We start from the raw sequence: 20,450 nt of genomic DNA, 5'->3' as shown, positions 1-20,450 counted from the left end.
AATTGGGAAACTTTAAGCAGCTGAATGGCATAACTAGGTCTCCCTTCTAAAAATGCCACTCTTTAGAGAATGGATGCATGGGAAGAAGCAGGGAGCATGGTTAGGAGATGCTGCAGGAGTCCAGGCAAGAGACAATAATGACTTGGACAAAGGTTCAGATTTTTTGAGACCATTTTGGGGATTTTGAACAGCAGCAAAAGAAAAATTAGTTGACAGTGAAGAATATCATAATGTATCAAAGGCTTTTTTTCATCTGGCACTCTGTAGCCAGAACTTGCTTTTACTCCCAAACTCTGATACTACTCCTGGCCTCTCCCGTCTTGTCTTTGTTGTCAGAGGGGAATGTCTTGGCTCAGCCCAGCAACCCCGAACAGGGGCCCTGAACCACAGCTGCCTGCTTGTGGGAACATGGTCTGCAAAACAGTTGTCTAACTTTTCAGTTAATCAAATCAAACACCATCTAGAGCCTGTGGTTTGTTGTTTCCAAAGCAAGTTGTTGCCAAGTCCAGTCAACGTACTAAGTGATTTTTTAAAAATTTTCTTTTGTTCCCAAATACATCAGACAAATAGCAAATCTTTTTATGATTTGATCTGCTCAACTATGCAACCATCGTAGTATCTGAACCGTTTTTAAAAGAAGCTTCTGCAGCTGCTTGCCTCTGGCCAGGCTTCTAATGGTGAGGCTACAGACAGGGCCCAGATGGAAGAGCTTTTGATATTAGTTGATCCAGTGTACCAAAAGAAGGAAAAATAACAAAATTTGATAGTGATAGGTGTCTTTTGATCGGAAATGCCAGGAACTTGAAGATGAAGTTGATGTAAAAGAGCATCCTATAATGGGCATGAGATTGTTTCTTTTCCGTGATGAGCTGGTCTCCTTCCTCTGATCTTTGCCTGTGGTGCAAGTTGAACAGACTCCTTTGGCCGATGGAACCCTTTCTGCTGGAGGGTGGTGCTCCAGCAGCACCAGAGAGGGACTCAGGAACAAATTGGAGACCCCACCCCTATAATTCCAAAATAGATACTACCCACAACCAAACCAAACCAAACCAGATAACCTCAATCCAAGGAAAATTTATTCTAAAATAGACATTCCTTCAAATAACAAATTATGCACATCTACCGAAACTAAGAATTTCAGTTGGTGGTTTCTGTGTATATGTGTGTGGAAGCAAAGTTATCTCTTGAAAAGGAGAGTGGTAGAGAATTTTCAGGGACTTTGAAAAGAATAGTAGGTTGTTGAAATAGCTGCTATGAAGACTTGGAGAGAGAGCTGACCAAAGGTTTGAAAGGATTGCTGAGGAGTGACCCTGAGGGCCCAAATGAGGTTAAAGGACAAAAGATATAGACTCATAAGCTACAGTATTACATTGCTTTCTCTAATAGCTCTCTGTAAGACTTGCAGTTAGGAGGTGCAGTGGCTCACGCCTAGAATCCTAACACTCTGGGAGTCTGAGGCAGATGGATTGCCTGAGCTCATAGATTCAAGACCAGCCTGAGCAAGAGCGAGACCTCATCTCTAAAAATAGTGGGGCATTGTGGCAGGTGCCTATAGTCCCCGCTACTTGGGAGGCTGAGACAAGAGGATCACTTGAACCTAAGAGTTTGAGGTTGCTGTGAGCTATGACAGCAACTGAGGGTGACAAAGTGAGATTCTGTCTCAAAAAAAAAAAAAGAAAGAAAGAAAGAAAAATACTTGCAATAAGAGAAGAGAAAGCAGACAGCTGTGCAGAGCATGGACCATGGTTTTCCAAGAAAGTGAGGCAGAAAGACTAGAGTTGACTGATGACCATATGCTTGGAGCAATGGGAAAGGCAGCTGAGGCTGTACAGGAATGGAAATGAAATCAGGGAATTGTGGGTATAAAGGGATTTCTTTCATGACACTTATGGAACCAAAGAACAGGTAAAGTAAGAGCAAGAAAGAAAAAACAACAGTAGCCCAAGGATGCCTTTTTATTTCCAAAGTCACATTATTTAGGATCTAACCTCTACAGAGGTGCTTCATCTCCTTTTCATGGGTTGAAAAATCAGAAAATAGATATTCCCCTCCTGCACACCAACATTTACTGACATTTATATACTTTGCACAGAGTCACTCATCAGCTGAGTGACGGAGTTGGGATTCATACCTCAGCAGAACACTACAGAGCCCTTCTCCCCCAAGCTTCACCATTATACAATATATCGTTCCTACCAGGGAAGGGAACCATTGAATATTGTTAACAAAAATCGTGTGTTCAAAAATTATTATTGAACATGGAATCCTTCATAATTTGTGCCCATGGGAACAACACATGAATCACGACAGTTGACTCATTTTTTTCTTAACAAATCTTCTGTTACCCACATACATGTATATTGATACCCTGATACCACGTGTGTTTTGAATTAGTATTACCATCATCACATAAAATATTCTACATTCAACAATGATGGAAAAAATTATTAGAATATTGCAAGTGAATTTGTTAGAATGTTGTATGTAATTCTGAACTTCACTGAGATGAGATACAAAAATTATTCAGGAGGTGTCGAAGAAGTAAATAACTTACTGACACAGAGATATTAAAGTAAAACTCAGAAATGATGTCCTAAGTTTGATGAGAGAAGAAGAAAATTGATGGGAAACGAGTTAGTAGTCTCTGTGCAATTATTTATTCAAGACTTAATTTTTTCAGAGCAGTTTTAGGTTCTCAGTGTACTTATTTATTTATTCAAGACTTAATTTTTTCAGAGCAGTTTTAGGTTCTCAGTAAAATGGAGAGGAAAGTACAAGGAAGGTACAGAGATTTCCCAAGTACTCTCTACCCCCATGATTGCATCAACATCCCCCAAGGGAGTGGACTGTTGCGTGTTACAATTGATGAACCTCCATTGACACTGAATAATCCCCCAGAGTCCCTAGTTTACATGAGGGTCTACACTTGGTGTACATTCTCAGAGTTTGGACACATGTATAATCACATGTATCAATCATATAGCATCTCTTCACTGTCCTAAAAATCCTATGTTATGCCTGTTCCTTTCCCCTTAGCCCCTGGCGACCATTGATCTTGTTATTGTCCTCATAGTTTTGCCTTTTTTCATATACTTGGAATCATACTGCAGCCTCTTCTGCCTTTTCACTTAGTAACATGCAGTTAAGGTTCTTCCACATCTTTTCATGGCCTGATCACACATTCGCACTGAATAATATCCCATTGTCTGATATACCACAGTTCACTTCACCTACTGAAGGACATTAGGGTTGCTTCCAAGTTTTGGCAATTATTGATAACGTTGCATCACTGTGTCATTTTAAGATTTTTTTTTTTCTTTCTGATGGCTAGTAAGTAGCTTACTTTGCTGTAACACAACAAATTCTTGAAGGAAGAAAGGAGCAGTTATACACCTAAGAGGGCATAATCATACAAAACAAGAAGAGAAATTTAGGATAGATGAAAAGTATTTCTTGCCTATGAAAACAGCCAGAGCCTGGAATGCCAGGGAGCCCGGGAGTTCTCCTTCATGAGCAATAAAGGACAGGCAGAAGGCAGGGAGTTACCTCCTAAGTTTTTTACGTAATTTTGGGGTCATCTATGTTACATTGATTCTAAATGTCTTCCTCACCTGTACAATTTGGGTGATGGGCCGTGCTTTAGTTGATCTGAATAATCATGAAGTGATGGAAATAATATTGTGGCATGATTGCCCTAAAGTATATTGGGGAAGTTAAGTTCTTAAACTTCAAGTACAAGCAAGAATGAAAAATCTCTTTGAAACTTCCATCCATTTTAAGTGTATTTCAGCATTTGTCTTTTCCATAATAATATGTTAAAATGAGTGCAACATCGTGGAGAGAGTATGAGTTACGATGTAGTTTGGTCTGACCAGAGTTGGCTCAAAGTACAGCTCATGTTCCTATATCTGAGTCTGCTGTTACTAATACAGTTGAGCTGGGTAATTATCACTTATTTTATTCAGATGCTTTTCTTTTGCTTGACTCATCCTATTCACTTACTCAATTGTCTACTAGTAAAGTATCATTCAAATGGAACATGTTTATGCTAAATATTTTAAAGTGGATAATGTAGTGTGTCAGGGTGAGTTTGTTAAAAGTAGAAAAAATTAAAAATTGAAGCTCAGCCTTTTATGAATAGAAATAATCACAATTTTTTTCCTTCAGTAACTGGTTTTGTTAAAAAAGATGTCTCAGTCAAGTTAAAATCAATTTTTAAATACTCTCAATATTTAGAGTAATCTCAACAAATCATGTTTATATTTTCAGTGGGCTATCTTATTATAGGATTCCATACTTCAAATATTTAGCAAAATGGGTAAACCAGAAATACTTGCTCTCAAGTTTTAAGAAATGCTTCTTGGAAAGATATCTAGCCAGTGTTATTTAAGAACTTACACTTGTACATTCTTCTAGAATGTGTTCGTGATCATTCTGGCTGCATGCCGAGCCTCCAGTCAGACTCTGTGCCTCTTATTCAATGTTTCCTGATTTTTATTCCATTATTATTTTTAGGGTTTTTTGCTCTTCATTATGTCATCTCTTATACTATACCTTTAGTAAGCAACATTCTAGAACAGTGGTTCTCAACCTGTGGGTTGCGACCCCTTTGGGCGTGGAAGGACCCTTTCACAGGGGTCACCTAAGACCATCCTGCATATCAGTATTTACATTATGATTCATAACAGTAGCAAAATTACAGTTATGAAGTAGCAATGAAAATAATTTTATGTTTGGGGGTCACCACAACATGAAGAACTTTATTAAAGGGTCACCGCATTAGAAAGGTTGGGAACTACTGTTCTAGAATCTTCTCATGACTTGGGGAAAATAGCCTTGTGGTAGTGAATGTAAAACCATACAACAACCCCACCACCATCACCCCATAAATTCAGATGTTTTCTTTTGATAAAATGTGAAAACTTTATAGACTATCACTTGGGCTTACAATCTACTCTCCAGCTTGACACCTTTAGTTGCATAAATATATGACAAAAACATCTTTCTGAAATAAAAAAATAACTTAAGACTTGAGGACATCATAGGCCAAGTTATCCCAGAAAAGTTAAAATTTGCTTGCTTTCTTGGAGTATAGAATTGAAATTTTACAAATTATGTTCTAGAAAAAAATATTACTTTGTAAAATTGTATTACAGACTATACTATCCCTCCCCCCCAAATTATTAACTTTCATCCCAGAAATTAAGAAAAGAGAACTGACGCTTGGAAGGGGATTATGAAGGTGTACTAAGGGGAATATTTTGAAATATTTAATGTAGCTTTCATTTTTATCATGCCTTTACTCTGAAGCCCCTTTGCCATTAAATTAGGGAGATTATCTACTTTATTAGCTCAAAGAAAGGAGAAAAGGGGACATAAGGAAGCCAGGGAACCAACTATGTTTATAAATGAATTTTTAAATACTTCAGTATGAACAGTGGTTTTGAAAATCTGATTTTCAACTGTCAGACTAAGTCACTTGCATTTTTGGAATTCCAAAAGATTCCCTTTAATATTTGCAATTTAGAACCATCACTCTTTAATGAAGGGAGATCAGCTATAAAATGTCGTTAATGAAAGTAATTGACTGTAACATTAACTGCAAGTTTACAGCTGTGCAGAAATAGAAGTTTTTGAACAAAATTCAATTATAGGCCAAAAAAAGGAAAATGTTTCTACAAACTATGTGATTTGACCTGCACAGGTCAAAATAATAAGAGAAAGAACAGCATGGAACTTCCCCTCCGCCTGGGGCCAGCTTTAGTTTAATGGAGGACAGGGGTCCTTACACTGACAGACAGCAAAATAAATGAGATGGAAAGCAAGGGCAATTCTGGAATTAAATGACGTGGGAGACTGAGGCATAGATAACTTCTCCCACTTTCTCACCTTCCTTCGCAGTCATCTGGGTAGAAAAACAGGAACCTTAGAAAAGGGAAGAGAGATTGAGGTTCTTCTGCCATAGGAATTGGAGCTGGTAAGTCAACACATCTGGATGTAAAAAAAAAAAGAAAAGAAAAAGGAAGATGTGTTTACTGTGGCTTTTTAAACTTAAATTCATTAAAAGATTTTTAATACAAGAAATGTAACTGAGGCAGAGTAGGATCCCTCTTTTCTTACAGGTTGATTGGCACCCCACGCACAGAAATGAAGGAAAATCTTCCCTGGAAGTTTAGGGCACCTGTTAGCCTGAAAAGTGAATGGGCAGTTTGATGAGGACAATGGCCCTCCAAGCAGCCGGAGTCAGGAGGTGTTTAGTTCCACATTGAAGCTAAAAAAAATGGCATCTTAACATGTGTTCTTGAGTTGTTTTTTCAGGAACCCCCACCAGATGGAAAATATAGACAAAGGGGAGGTGAGGAATTGAACACTGACAGCCATTCTTTGTTCTAAATTTCTTCCAAAGCGCCTGGAGGGAGTTACATACATCTTAATATTTCTTTCCACACATCCAAGAATCTCTGAATCCACTTACTACCTAAATGCCCCCATTTCAGGATATCTTAATTGTTAAAAAGACAATAGTTCATACACTTAGAATACTTATTACACTAAGCAGGCTGCCACAATGATTAAAACAAATACTCTAAAAGGAAGGAAAACTGAATAAAGTGTAGCTACTTTAGTTAATAATGATGTACTATTATTGGGACATTAGTCAGCACTGCCATATTAAAAATAGGGAGCGCTAGGTGTGGGCTGTATGGAATCTCCCTACTATCTCCAAAACTTTTCTGTGAACTTTTTGGAGCCAGGCAATGTATCACCTCCATGTACTGATTTACAGTTTTGCCTGCCTGAAATGTACCCCACCTTTAAAAAATTCTGGGTTGTAAGCCAAGTAGGAGTTTAGGTCTCAAGTGTTAGCTGCTGATAGTCCTGGCAAGAGGCCAGGAAATAAACATGCTTCTTTCTCCTGCTGTGTCGCTCAGCTCTGCATCTGGCTTTGGGGCACCAGGTGAGCAGATGGCAGTTTGGTTTGGTGAAGTAACTGCTTCGTAGCAGTATCATTTGATACTTCAGTGAACACACAAACAACGTATCTGACTCTTCCAAGATATCTAAATATGCATATGCTTTTTCTTTTTGCATGTATTAAATATTTTGCTATTTCCACCCACCACTGCATAATTATGAATTCCCACTATTGCTACAGTTATTATTTTATTCCAAAAGGACAGGTAACATTCTATAATGTTTACGTGCCATAATTTACTCAGACCATTCCTAACGACAGATATTTATTTTCTTTTTCTTTGTGAGGGGTAGAGTGGGAGATCAGTGTAGAGCTAGTGTATGTAGCCTTTTGCTTCTATTTAATGGTTTCCCTTAAGTTTATTTTACTTTGAACTTGAACTGACTGGGGTTGCAGATGGTTGGCTTGCTTCCATGCCCCACTTTCAGTTGACAGTGAAGGAATAGTTGGCTTTTTAAAATGAAAACAAAACTCGTGAGTCTCGATTTAAACAACAACACAATTCTCTTTAGCCAAAAATTAAACAGAAAGGAATAGAATTTGAGGATGGGGCTGCATCAATGTATTTTGTTGTTGTTGTTTTTAAACAAACTTTTAATTTGAGAATACTCTTAGATTCACAGAAAAGTTTTGAAGATAGTAGGGAGATCCCATACAACCCACACCTCGTGTTCCTCATTTTTAATATGGCAGGGGTGACTAATGTACCTATAATAATACCTTATTATTAACTAAAATTAGCTAAACTTAATTCAGTTTTCCTTCCTTTTAGAGTATTTGTTTTAATCACTGTGGCAGCCTGCTTAGTGTAGTGGGTATTCTAAGTGTATGGACTATTAGCTTTTTAAAAATTAATTTATATTGGTATAAATGGGTTTTCTGAATTAGCCTAGAAGACTTAAAGGGGTTTATCAAAAATACTTTCTGACTAACTCACCACACAGATATGGGGTCTTGCAGATGAAGAAGAAAAGAAGGACATCCAGCGTCTTGTGTCTCTAATTCTTCCTTTTCACTCTTCTTTTCTCACTAGTCCCGAGGCAGGGCACTGAAAGTGCTGGGCATTCTCTGCTGGGACACAATGAGCAGCCATGGCAGCCTTGTTGGGGGATGGTAAAGTCAATAAATACATCACAAATGAATGGATGAACCTTCACCCAGTTGGCGAATCCTTGAGAGGAGCACATCTTGCCTGGGTCAAGGTCAGGAACTAATCTTTACCTTAGCTAGGTTATTCAGGATAAACTTCCTGAAGAAATACAAGTACATTGTTGTGCGATTTTGAGTTTTGAATAGGATGGGGACATTCACTGAAAAGATACAAAGGAGGAAATGATTCTCCATATAAGGAATGACGAGAAAAAAGGCATAGTGAAGAAAATAAAGACAGGAAAATGAACGTGGATCAAATTAGAAGTAGCACTTTTAATGTGAGCAATTTCGAATAGAGGGAGGTTGAATACCTATTGTTTGGATAGGTTATTTGAGAGGGATGCTAAAAGCAATAACGGATCATTTAAATGCAGGGAGAGGAGGCGACCAAGTCATTGTTGACTCTTTTCGTTATGTAGTCACAGCCTTCTGCACTGATCAGGATGTAGAGAATGGTCAAACGCAGGAAGCTGGGAACAGAAGAGGCTTCATTAATCTCCTCAGCCCCCGGATAAATGATTGATCACAGACCCAGTGCTGAAGAGAGGATGTGAGAAACTATTCCGGAGAGAGAAGACACCGCCTCCTTTGAAAGCTATTTTGAATATTACAATACTACTAACGTGATTATTTACTTCTCTTCCTGACTTTTACAATTCTCCTTTTTATTTCTCTTTTGCTTCCTTATCTGTCAGAATTAGATGTTGATTCTTTTTTCCCAAGCCAAACTGTATCCAGCTTTATTAAAGACACTTTTCATGAACAATCATGGTATTTCAGGAAGGGCCTGGGCAGATAATTATTCACAGTACACAACTTTCAAACTCCCCTCTTCAATGGACGACTAAGACACAATGGAGTCTTCATCTGATGCTCTGAACAGGAAATGTTTAGCGTGAGGGTTGACAGTTCACATTTAGCATGCTACTTAACAGCTTTTCCTGAGCCAACCCTGACTTTCAGGAAATGAAATGTCAATGGCAGAATTTGTCTGAAGACCCACAATGTAGAAATCCAGCTGCAGTCCTTTTGAGGGACGCCACCTCAGTGGCATCACTGGCAACTCCACATTGTTTGACTCTCACTGCCCAAACAGGCTCACTTGCTGCCTGCCCAAGAGAAAGCCAATATCCAGAGACAGCAGGGTTTACGTCTCAACTCTGCCTCCCTCAGAACTGGGGAGACAGGGATTTTGAAGACAGTTTGGTGGGCAGAGGGTTAAGCAATCAAGGTCTGCTGATTGGCTGGTTTCAGCAAGCACCATCTGTCCTTTGACATGGGTTGCTGTCTAGGTGACTCAGTTACTGGGTTGCAGAACCTCAGGCAGAGGGTCCAAGATCCCCCCACAGCCCCCCAGTCATTTTCTTGGTCTGAGTGTGCCAGTCATTCTATTGAAACGCAGGACCTGGAGGATATTTCAAAAACTAATCCTAGGTTCTGAACAGGTGGTGCTCTCTAAAGTAGCAAGTCTAGATAAGAAAACATGGGACAGTGACTATTATCAAGCGAACAAGGGGAAGGCGGCTGATTATCATTATTGTAGCTAAACCTGTTCCTTCACCGAATTTGATCATTATCATTATGTTAACTAGCGAGGCCTGTTTCTTCATGGTGTTTCGTGGCCCTGACTCTAGATCTCAACTTGTCCCCCTTCATCTATCTGTAAGGTAGTTTCAATACCAATTCTTAGGGTCAGGTCCCAAAAGGTGTCTGGCTTTAAGGGAGTTAATTTTACACTAAAGGCAGAGAGGGAGAAGAGGATATAAAAACAGATTTCAGTTTTTCACACCGCGAAGGGTTTGTGGGAAGGATATCAACACGGGGATGAACATCAAGGAATCCTTCCTTCTCAAAGCTGAGAGAAAGTCTCTCAAAACCAGGAGGGAAAAGTATTTTTTCTCACACAAATCCAGCTTCAGAGACATTTTGTGTTGACATAAGCTCCTTCCCCCCTAAACAACAAGGAAGTGTTCTGTGTGCAAAAATAATAGCTTAAAAAAAAAAGAACAAAATTCTGAATTTTTAAAAACTTGATCAAAAATAGTATTTTGAACCATACAGTCAAAAATCCACCCACTTCGTTTGGCATCTCCAGCGCCTTCAGCTTTCTGCGCCTGTCTGTTCTGGCATCTCCATTTTCTGCAGGGCTCCTCCCCTCGCTGCCAGCAGCAGCTTGTCCCTTTTTCCTCTGGGTGGCTTCTGTCTATTCTGGTGGTTTGCCCTTCACCTGGGCTTTATCTCGGTCAGCATCCCCCTCTGCCTTCCCCTGGGGCATCGTGATGCAGGTATAGGATGTAGGGTCTGGATGGGAGGCTGCCCTGCACAGGCTTTGGTTGGTCTGGGGGTCATTCTCATCTCTTCCTCTTCACGCTGCTCTAGAATTGTATATTCCCTTATTCTGAATAAGTAGGAAGCCTAAGAAATTTTAAATGTAAATACAGTATTAAAGTTCAACTATTTATGTCATCCAGGCATCAGTAATATAGAAAATCCCAATCCTGCCTTTTAACTTAAAAATTGCATTTAGTGTACTGGCGTGCTCAACGGCAGGTAATTCCTTTAATTTCATTTTGCTAAGGTTAATAGTGAAGTAGATTTACATTCTTACAAAACAGGAGACAGGCAATCCAGAGAAAGTCTGGGGGAGGAGTTTCACAGTTTGGGTTTTTTAGGGAAGACCAAAGGGACATTTGAAACTTACTTTGAAAAATAAACCTGATTCTGAATCCTAACATACATGTAAAATATTTTTTAAAATTAGAATCGTATCTCACTAATAGTTACTTTCCAAATTACTTATCTGACTGGATAATTTTGATTTCAGAAAACATTTTTAAAAGTTCAAAAGATGTAAAAGGCAAAGGTTAAAATCATATAGTATTAGGCTACAATGGTAAAGTGATTGTAGCAAGTATAGAGATTGCAATGACTAAAGAGATTAGTAGTAAATAAATATTTAGAAAAATTCTAATGCTAAATATCTGATAACAAGTTACTAGTTACCCTGGGGGACTTTTAACTGCATACTAGTGCTGTCACTTTTGAAATTTGGACAAATGACAGTGTATTATTTATTAATAGAAGGAAATTAAAACCAATACAATTATAAACACTGAATTGTTTTCTTAATAATACGTCCTTAAATTAAGGTGTCTTTATTTAAACTATGTAAATATTGAATGAGTCTATTCAGGGACTTGGTTTGAGACCATAAGATAGTCCAGGCTTTTTTATTAGAGGCTCAAGTATTCTTCGCACTAAAGAAAAATTAAGTTGAAAATTTAAATGGAAGAACGGCATGCTTGCTCCCCTTTTAAGCAATACAATTCTCAGGTTCTCATAATGCTCTCTCTCTCTCTGAGCTCTCATCTTGCAGACTGCCTCTCGCATGCAAAAATACAAGTCTGAAGTTGATGGTGGGGAGTGCCAACAGAGGAGAGCATGCAGTCAATCACACTGCAAACAGCAAAACTTCTTAGGAATCCTTTCTTACTGTCTTTTTCTTTTCCCAAGATTCTACTCTCCATGGAAGCTATCATGTATCTCCCTTCTCACTTGCATGAAAATCCTTATAGCTGTGCCAATAAAATTCCTGCCACTCTCTTTTCCTGCTTTCATGTACAAAAGTTCAAACGTGTTTGCACATCCCCCTTAGCCTAACAGAAACAAAGCAGAACAGCACCTGCTCAGATCCGCAGACACCTATTACCATGTCCTCACTGAGAGTCACAGTTTATGCCATCATGTCATATATTAAATAAAGTAGCTGAAAGTAAGATTTTGGTGTTCTGTTTGGATTTTTTCCCTCCAATGAAAGGGGCAAGGAGAAGCAGTCCTCTTTGTTACCCGAGTCTCATGCTCTAACTGTTATTTCTTTTCTCGTGGACATCCATTTCACTCTCCTGGTTTACCCTTCATGGACGTAAACAAGGTCACATACCAGTCTATCTGCAATATTTTTTTTAAATATAGGAAAATATTAAGCTACCTGATGAGTCATGTGTACAAGAATGATTTTTAACAGATGCAGTGAAAAAAATGACCTAAATTTGTAGATCAAAGTCCTAAGAACTAGTTTGACTAAGAGTCAATGTGTATGCCTGCTAGTCTTTTTATTATTATTTTAAATATTTATTCAGCTGATGGTAAGGAGATACTTCTGTAACAGATGTTAAGAGAATTGAAGAGCCTGCTCTGGAGAAAGCTGTGGTGTATAGAGTTTGGAAATGAGAGAAAGGGAAGCCATCTAGTTACATGGTGGGTCCAGTTGACTGAAAGCCCAAATGCAAATTTTGTACATGGTTCATAGGCCCAGGAATGGAGTGTGAGAGAGTGTGTGTACATGTGTGTGTGTGTCTGTGTGTCTGTGTGTGTGTAAGGACAGGATTCGGGTACTTAAGCCATCTACCTCTCTGCTATTACAGCCTAGCATTTGCATCTTAGGAGCAAAAACAACAGCAAAAACAACATGGAATCATATCAAATGCCAAATAGCATTCAACTATGATTACTGAGCATTCAACTATGATTACTCAGTGTGTTAAGATATGAGGTGGTTTGTCTTTTTTATTTTACTTTTATGGAGGCAAACGAATTGATAAAATAATTTAATGTACTTTACTTAAAAGTTATTATAAATAATATGGTAACTTTCACAACAGAAAACTATGACTTTTATTATAGTTAACACCTGGAAAAATATTTCTTGTCCTGATGGTTAAAATCTGATTCTTGCTGGGTACAGTGGCTCACACCTGTAATCCTAGAACTCTGGGAGGCCAAAGCAGGTGGACTGCCTGAGCTGACAGGTTTGAGACCAGCCTAAGCAAGAGTAAAATCCAGTCTCTAAAAATAGCCAGCATTGTGGCGAGCGCCTGTAGTCCCAGCTACTTTGGAGGCTGAGGCAAGAGAATTGTTTGAGCTCAGGAGTTTGAGGTTGCTGTGAGCTGTGATACCAAAGCACTCTAGGAAGGGCAACAAAGTGAGACTCTGTCTCAAAAATAAATAAATTAAATTAAATTAAATTTGATTCTCTAATGAAAAGAACTCCCATGAGAATGTAAGTGCAATGAGGACAAGAACTCATTTGCCATGTTTACCACAGTGCGGTGCCTGGCCACATCAAATAGGTAACAATGTGGGGCTATATGGTAGATCTGACCCTTGCTGATCTGAAAGAACTTGTAACAACATGATGATAATGATGATAGTGATATAATAATTTTTATTTAAAAAATAAATTATGCTTAATGCTTTCAGTTGTCATTTGCCTTCCTTATGATTTTCTGAATTCCTTCTTTGTGCCGGAGACTACACTATAGGTTTAAGTATATTATTTCACATTTTGCATAATCCCAGGGAATGTTACAAATGACACAGCTGAGTTACATTGTTCTAACTAACCCCACCCAGATCAGTCTGACATCAAGACCAAGTATTTCACTGCACTTCTTTGGACAAACACTTTATATACTGTATATACATTATGAACATAGAACCAGGGTAAGACCAACGTAAGAAGTAGTGTATGTTCTTGTCACTTAAGGAACCAGTTAAAGATAAAGGAAAGTCCTGGATGTATTATAAGGCCAAAGATAACTGGAGAGAAAACCAGGGCTACAATTTCAAATGAAAAGAAACTGCCATATCCTGAGGATATCAGAAAATTCTTCATGGGGGAAGGAAGTTTACACTGGGCATGGACTCATGGATGAACTTGAAGAGGGAGAAAATGAGGGGGAGGATGCAAGCCAGGCTGAGAAGTGGGGACACATAATGCCCATGTAGAGGACAATGATCAGACTGAAGTGGCCGAGGTCAGCTCAGTGTTTGCAGATACCATTGTTGGGACATCAAAGCCAGGTAGCTCAAAGGCCCACATAAGAAGTTTAACATTTCTTGGCTTGACAACCACAAGTTTCTGAGATAGTATCTCATTAAAAGCAATTATTTGTTTTGCCCTGAAAAATATTCCACACTAACATTTTAGTTATCTTTTTCCTAGTCTTATTTCTGTGAATATATTATGTAAATGGGAATCACTTTCTATAAATAGTTTGAAATAGACTGCATCAAAGTTAAAATTGAGTCTCTATCCCAGAGGCAGAAATGTCTCTTGCTGTGCCGAGGTGTGGAGGCCAGATGCTGGTGCCTGTGGCCAGCGGCTCTGGGCTTCCGAGAATGCTCCACACAGTGGTTTCCTCCAGTGAGTTCCCAGAATTGCTGGACCCCTGAGGCGTTTCTCATGGTCTGATGTGGGGAAGAGGTGAGGCTCTCAGGGAGCTCAGAGCTTCTCCCTTCTTGAATTACTCCAACTCCCCCCCTCGGTGTTTACTAAATTGAAGTTAGGCTTACATCTTTATTTAAAACATAAATTGTACTTAATGCTTTCAGTTGTCGTTTGCCTTCCTTACAACTTTATGATTTTTTGACACCTTCAATTTTCAAGATATTACACAGTCCAATCTGATTTTTCTTTTGTGATTTGTTTTATAATTATTTTTGGAGAAAATACTTTCATCATCAAGGAGAAAAGCTGCCTCTAACTTTCTTAAGTTTTATGTGATGTCTTCTTTTTTTCATCTTCTAACTCTTTAATCACTCTAAAATAATTTTGGGATATCATGTGGACACTTAGTTATTGTATAAACAACCATTTTACGAATTCCATTTATTGAATAGTTAATTTCCTTCCCATTAATGTGGGCAATTTGTATACCAAGGCTTTTTTATACAATACCAATTATCTTTTATTAACCTTTGTCATTGTTTATTTTGTTTATAGATATCATCTGCGGCACCTAAGCCTAGGCTGGACTTAGAAAATAGCTAGCTGGTCCTCTTTTCTTTTCTTTTCTTTCTTTCTTTCTTTCTTTTTTTTTTTTTTTTTTTGAGACATGGTGTCATGCTCACAGCAACCTCCAACTCTTGGGCCCAAACAATGCTCTTGCCTCAGTTTTTCTATTATTAGTAGAAACAGGGGTCTTGCTTTTGCTCACTCTGGTCTGGAACCTGTGAGCTCAAGCTATCTGCCCAACTCCCACCTGGGCCTCCCAGAGTGCTAGGATTACAGGTGTGAGCCACCACACCCAGCCTATTCCTTTTCTATTTAAATGAGTTTAAGAATCATTTAATTTTCCCAACCCTCACCTTCACCCTTCAATGCACACATCCTAAAATTGTGTTTTAAAATGATGATGCATAGCTTTAGAAATTTCATCTAGATGCATCCTATGAGGAAAGTCTAGGGCAGTGTTCCTCAAGTTCCTTTTACTTTTCCAGCAAGATTTCCCTGGTTGGGAGCCGCTGGTGCAGGGGTGTGGTAGACATTCAGAAAATGCCTCGCAGGGTAGGCATGAAGCCAAAGGAGCTAAATAACGGTAGTGATCATGATATAAACACAGAAGGTATAATCTACTTCAAGGCAAGAATTGACGGCATTTATTTTGAGCATTTGTTTCCATTGGTTTGATTTTGGGAGATCGTTGAAATAATATATTGCTAATAAAAATAGGGAATTGAGAAAGGATTGTTTCCTTCTTGGGGAAGGTGATTAATTCGCTTAAACATAATGTCAAGATTTCCAATCTTAAATACCTAAACAATAGACGGACACATGTGATTCAGCTCAGGTGAGAGAAGGCTGTGAGCAGAAGGTTGCACAGGGTTACACCGTAGGTGCGGGGGCAACAGTGCATCGAGCTCTGTCACTTACAGGATAGGACAACGTGAATGACCTTGAGCAGATAATCTGACTTCTCTAAGCTTCAGTTCTGTGCTGGGCTTGGAAATAGGAGGTGGACAGACCGACTGCAGAGAGAAGATGACTGTGAAGTTTTCAGCCTGGACTGCTTCTCCAACGAGGAGTGGCTGAGAACTGGAAGCAGAGGACAAAGGAAGCAGCCACGTGTAAAAGGTGGAAGGAAGAAGAGACGGCAGCACGGTATGTGGAGAGAATGCAATTAGGAAAGGAAATGCCTCACTCTCTATCTCCTCATATGTCTCCGATTTCCATTTGGTTTTCGTTAGTAGCAGCACTTTTTCTTTAAATGCTCTCCACGGGCAGACCCCAGAAATGCTGTGGCTGAATGAGGACAGGAGCCCCGGGTATGACTCTTCTGTGACCTCTCTGAGCAGAGCCCACAAGCATCTCTCTGTAAGCTTAGGCTCAAACCCCGGGGTGTGAGATTTGCACTGGGAGGCTCACACTCCCTCTGTTTAGGAATAGCAAGCTGAGCCCTAGCACACCTGACAGTCCAAAGGACACCTGCCTTTTGGCTTGTAAAACCATCAGCTGAGAACTGAGTACTGCAGGGGGGTGGTGACTGGAAGAAGGCAGGTTTTGAAGTCACACTTTTGTCCCTGTGTGAACGTGCTGTATCGCTGACACCTACTTTACTGTAACCTCCCAGCGGTTTAGGGAACGAGTTCTACTTAGTACATTTATATCTCTCTTGTTATTAACCATAGCAGACATTTGTGTTCTTTAATTAAAAATATTTATTATTCTTAGTCTACTTGACAGTTGATAATAAAGGCCTTGGACAGAAATACAAGAAGAGGTGATTATAGAGAAACATGCAGTAGAATTTATCTTTTATGACCTATTATATCTTTTTCCCGTATCTACTGCCTTGCAAATAAATTCTGAATTTGTGTAATGTGTATTTTAAGTATGCAAACACAATTTCCCTGTCTTTTGATTGACTTTGATTGTCCCTTGGCCTCTGTATGGCTTTAAATTCTACTTAGTAAACACTTTGTCCTCTGTCGAGAAAGATAACAATTAATTTCCCATTTAATACTGATTCTGGCTTTCGTATTCTGGTCTTCTGGGGGACTGAAATTAGACCACAAATTACATTAATGAAGAGCACAAAATTCTGCTAGGCAATAGCGGCTTCCTGTAATTTTCTGAGATTTAGGGATCACGCTGCAGAGCTGACGCAGAAGTTCAAAGCTTTTCCTGGAAAAGCGGATCCATGTGTAACTTGTAAAACTTAGGGAGGAATTTGTTTAAATCGCCCAGTTGTGGATCTCAAATTTTCATGTGAATAGCAGCCACTCGGGGTGCCAATTAAAATACAAATTCCCAGGTTGTACCCTCTGCTATTTTTGATTTCTGGAGGTATGGGTTGGGACCAGGGCTCTGCTCTGAAAGAACTACTCCAGGTGACTCTGACACAGGTTGTCCATAGATCTGACTTTGAGAAAGACTAGAGTGCAGAGTAGGTTCACATGGAGGGAAAACCTTGATAGGTTTCACGGCCGTGGATAAATCACAGAACATTTCCACTTTACCTGGCACCCCCGTGCTTATACAGGTGCAGAGCCGCACTGTGCCGGAGGGTGAGTGAGTGAGCATCCAGCCTCAGAATGAGGAGTGAACGCTCGGGAACATCATGGCCTCCCTTAGTTATGCAGGCATCGCATCGCTGTTTTTTATGTTCAGCCCATTCCACGGGGCTCCTTAGAGGGTTTCCTAACTAACTTTCGGAAGACACACTTGCTCATCCTTGAATTCTGTGAGCCACTTTTGTAAAAAATGAACAATCCACTTGTTCAGAAATTACCTCGATACCCTTGAGTCATATTTTAATTATTTAAACTTCTTTTCCTTATCTATTCTTTCCTCAATATGTCATCCCAGAGTAGAATTTCTCTTCGGAAGACTCTGAAGAAAACATAATCAAACAGTTTGAATCCGAAGCAGTTTTCTGAATGATGAAAGAGTTGCTGTTGTAATGTGCACACAAACATAGATTTCCTGGAGAAGCGTCTTTCAAAGGGAATCTTGCAAAGAGAATATTATGTTCTACTGGTCTCGGGAGCAACTTGGTAAGAGGAAAGGTTTATCTCCTCTTCTGTTGATCTTCAGTCATTAGTGGCTCTAACTACTGGTTAGGACGGACAGTGAACGACCAACTCCAGAGAGATGTCGGAAGCACAGTCTTGAGATCCAGCTTCAGCAGTTCTCAACCAAAGACCTTGGTAATTTGCTTACCACTGTCTGCAGCTTCCTAATCTATCTGTTATCTACCAAGTATCTGTTTATCTGTCTAATGTATCTTATCCCGTCCATTTGTTCTTTTATACCCAGTAGGCATCACATTCAACACATTCTATTCTATACCTCCCCTCTGCAATCTGTGTGTCCTGAGGGTGCACTGTTGCACTTTTGGAGGGTGGTGATGGTCCTGAAGATGAAGAAGTAGATAGAATCACCATGTGTTCTAAGCTTTAAAGGTATGAATGCATGTAAACATTAGGATATAAAGTGCTGAAAATTAGTAATATTTTATTTTTCATACCCTATCCCTGTCTGCCCATGTGATTCTTCATTTATTTGAAGAGTCTTATAAATACAGATTTTCACTGAATACTAATATGGTACCTCATACAGGAATACATAATGGTAATAATGACAATAAGTAACCTTACTGAGCACCACTGGATATCTTTTTTTTTTTTTTTTTTTTTTTTTTTTTGCAGTTTTTGGCTGGGGCTTGGTTAGAACCCACCACCTCCAGCATATGGGGCCAACGCACTACTCCTGGAGCCACAGGTGCCACCTGTACCACTGGATATCAAAGGTGACTCTAAATGCTTTGCTTACACATTAAATTGCTTAATTACTATAACATACCTAGGAAATTCTTATTTTATATGTAATAGAAGAACATAGGGGTTAAGTAATTTCTCCAAGGTTTCAGAGCTACTAAGTACAGAATTGGGATTTGAACCCAGGGAATTTGGTCCTTGGTCTCCTCACTTAACCTTAGCCCTTTTCATAGTTAGAATGAGGAAAGCAAGGCCATTATGTGGGGGAAGAACACTTTCCAAGACATATTGGAAAGAAGGAAGAAAGGAAGGAAGGAAAGAACAAAAGAAGAGGAAATTCAAATAGACGCTAGGCATGCCTGGGCATAGACTGCCTCTGGAAGGGGGGAGGGCGCACAAGGAAATGATAACTGCGGTTGCTTTTTGGGAGGGGCTCTGGACAGCGGGAGAACAAAGAAAACAGCCTTCACTATAAAACGCCCCCTTTTTTATTTTTTGTGCCTACAATACTATTTAAAAAGTAAATAGATTTTTTAAAAAAGTGAAGTCTTCGTTGTAAATTTTTGTAAGGTGAATAATAACTTGAAGTTATATGGCTTATCTCCCTTTGGATATAATCTGCAATCAGAGACTCCTATTTGGGGGTGCCTAGAGGGCCCTGCTGCAGGAGAATGACTTCAGGTGGATTTCTCTAAATGGTTCTCTGTGACCCAAAGCAGCTACAGCTGGAAAGTGAGCCACATTCACAGGCCTGGCCTCAGTCAGCCTGCTCCTCGACACACCTTTCCCTTGGAAACCCAAGCCACTCCAAATGCTTTACTTACACAGGACCGAGGTCCTGTGTGGGGGGCCTCACGGTCCAGGCCAGCACATTGAGGTTCTAAGCCTGGAAGAGAAAGGGGAAGGGATTACCCAGTTACAGTGACATAGAAATTATTAAGATCTAATAAATATCTAATTAAGATCTATAAATATCTTTTAATGACAAGCCAAAAAGAGCAAAAGGGAAAATAGAAAAACATAGCTTTACAAACTTCTATGCTCCATAATTATACAATTGTGAGACAGATTTTTCACCTGTGCTTGGCAAACTAGCTCTACGGTCATTCTGAAACCAATTTCCAGAATGGCTCTTGGGGCAGGAGCCATTATCTTAAAAGTGATCAAGGATAGGCAGCACCTGTGGCTCAAAGGCGTGGGCACTGGCCCCATATACCAGACATGGTGGGTGCAAACCCAACCCCGGCCAAAAACTGCAAAAATAAAAAAGTCATCAATGATATAAAAAGGTCTTCTTATTTCCTTCCTTTCCAGCAGTGTGTAGGTAGACGTGGGTATGGGAACAAGACATTAACTTAATGGTTTTAACTTGTACCATTTATCTGATACATAAAAATCTTTGAGAATGTTAAAAGGAAAACATAATGTCTTACTTAAAAGTTTAATTTTAAATAGGGACTTGTAGGACTATAAAGCTAAAACAAAGAATCTTTGAGATTATGGTTTCATGATCAGTTTGGTTACCAGGCAAGACAGGGCTCTAAGGTTTTACCTCATTGGAGGATGATGAATATAAGATATGTCCAGATTGGGTCGTGCATTTGAAGGTGTCAGAGCCCAAGTTAAGTTCCTGGTCGTGATGAAATGGCAGCTTAAGAGATGGGAAACACATTCTGCTTTCGAACACACCAAGAACGTATCCCAAATGATATTATTTTTCCTAATTTTTCTCTTTCCTTCCTAAAAGAAGATTATAATCCTG

General features: G+C 39.3%; 1 non-coding gene across 1 annotated transcript; it reads right to left on the bottom strand.

The window, feature by feature from the left end:
• Nucleotides 1-551: 551 nt before the first annotated feature.
• Nucleotides 552-619, bottom strand: LOC111728071. Its single transcript, XR_002775481.1, has one exon. It is a non-coding gene; the product is annotated as a small nucleolar RNA SNORD77 (small nucleolar RNA).
• Between the last annotated feature and the right edge of the window lie 19,831 nt (nt 620-20,450).

Source organism: Otolemur garnettii, unplaced genomic scaffold, assembly GCF_000181295.1.
Source record: "Otolemur garnettii isolate 467f Iridium unplaced genomic scaffold, OtoGar3 scaffold00004, whole genome shotgun sequence".
Lineage (NCBI taxonomy): Eukaryota > Metazoa > Chordata > Mammalia > Primates > Galagidae > Otolemur > Otolemur garnettii.
Note: the sequence above shows the minus strand (reverse complement) of the source record. Positions and strands in the feature narration are given on the sequence as shown.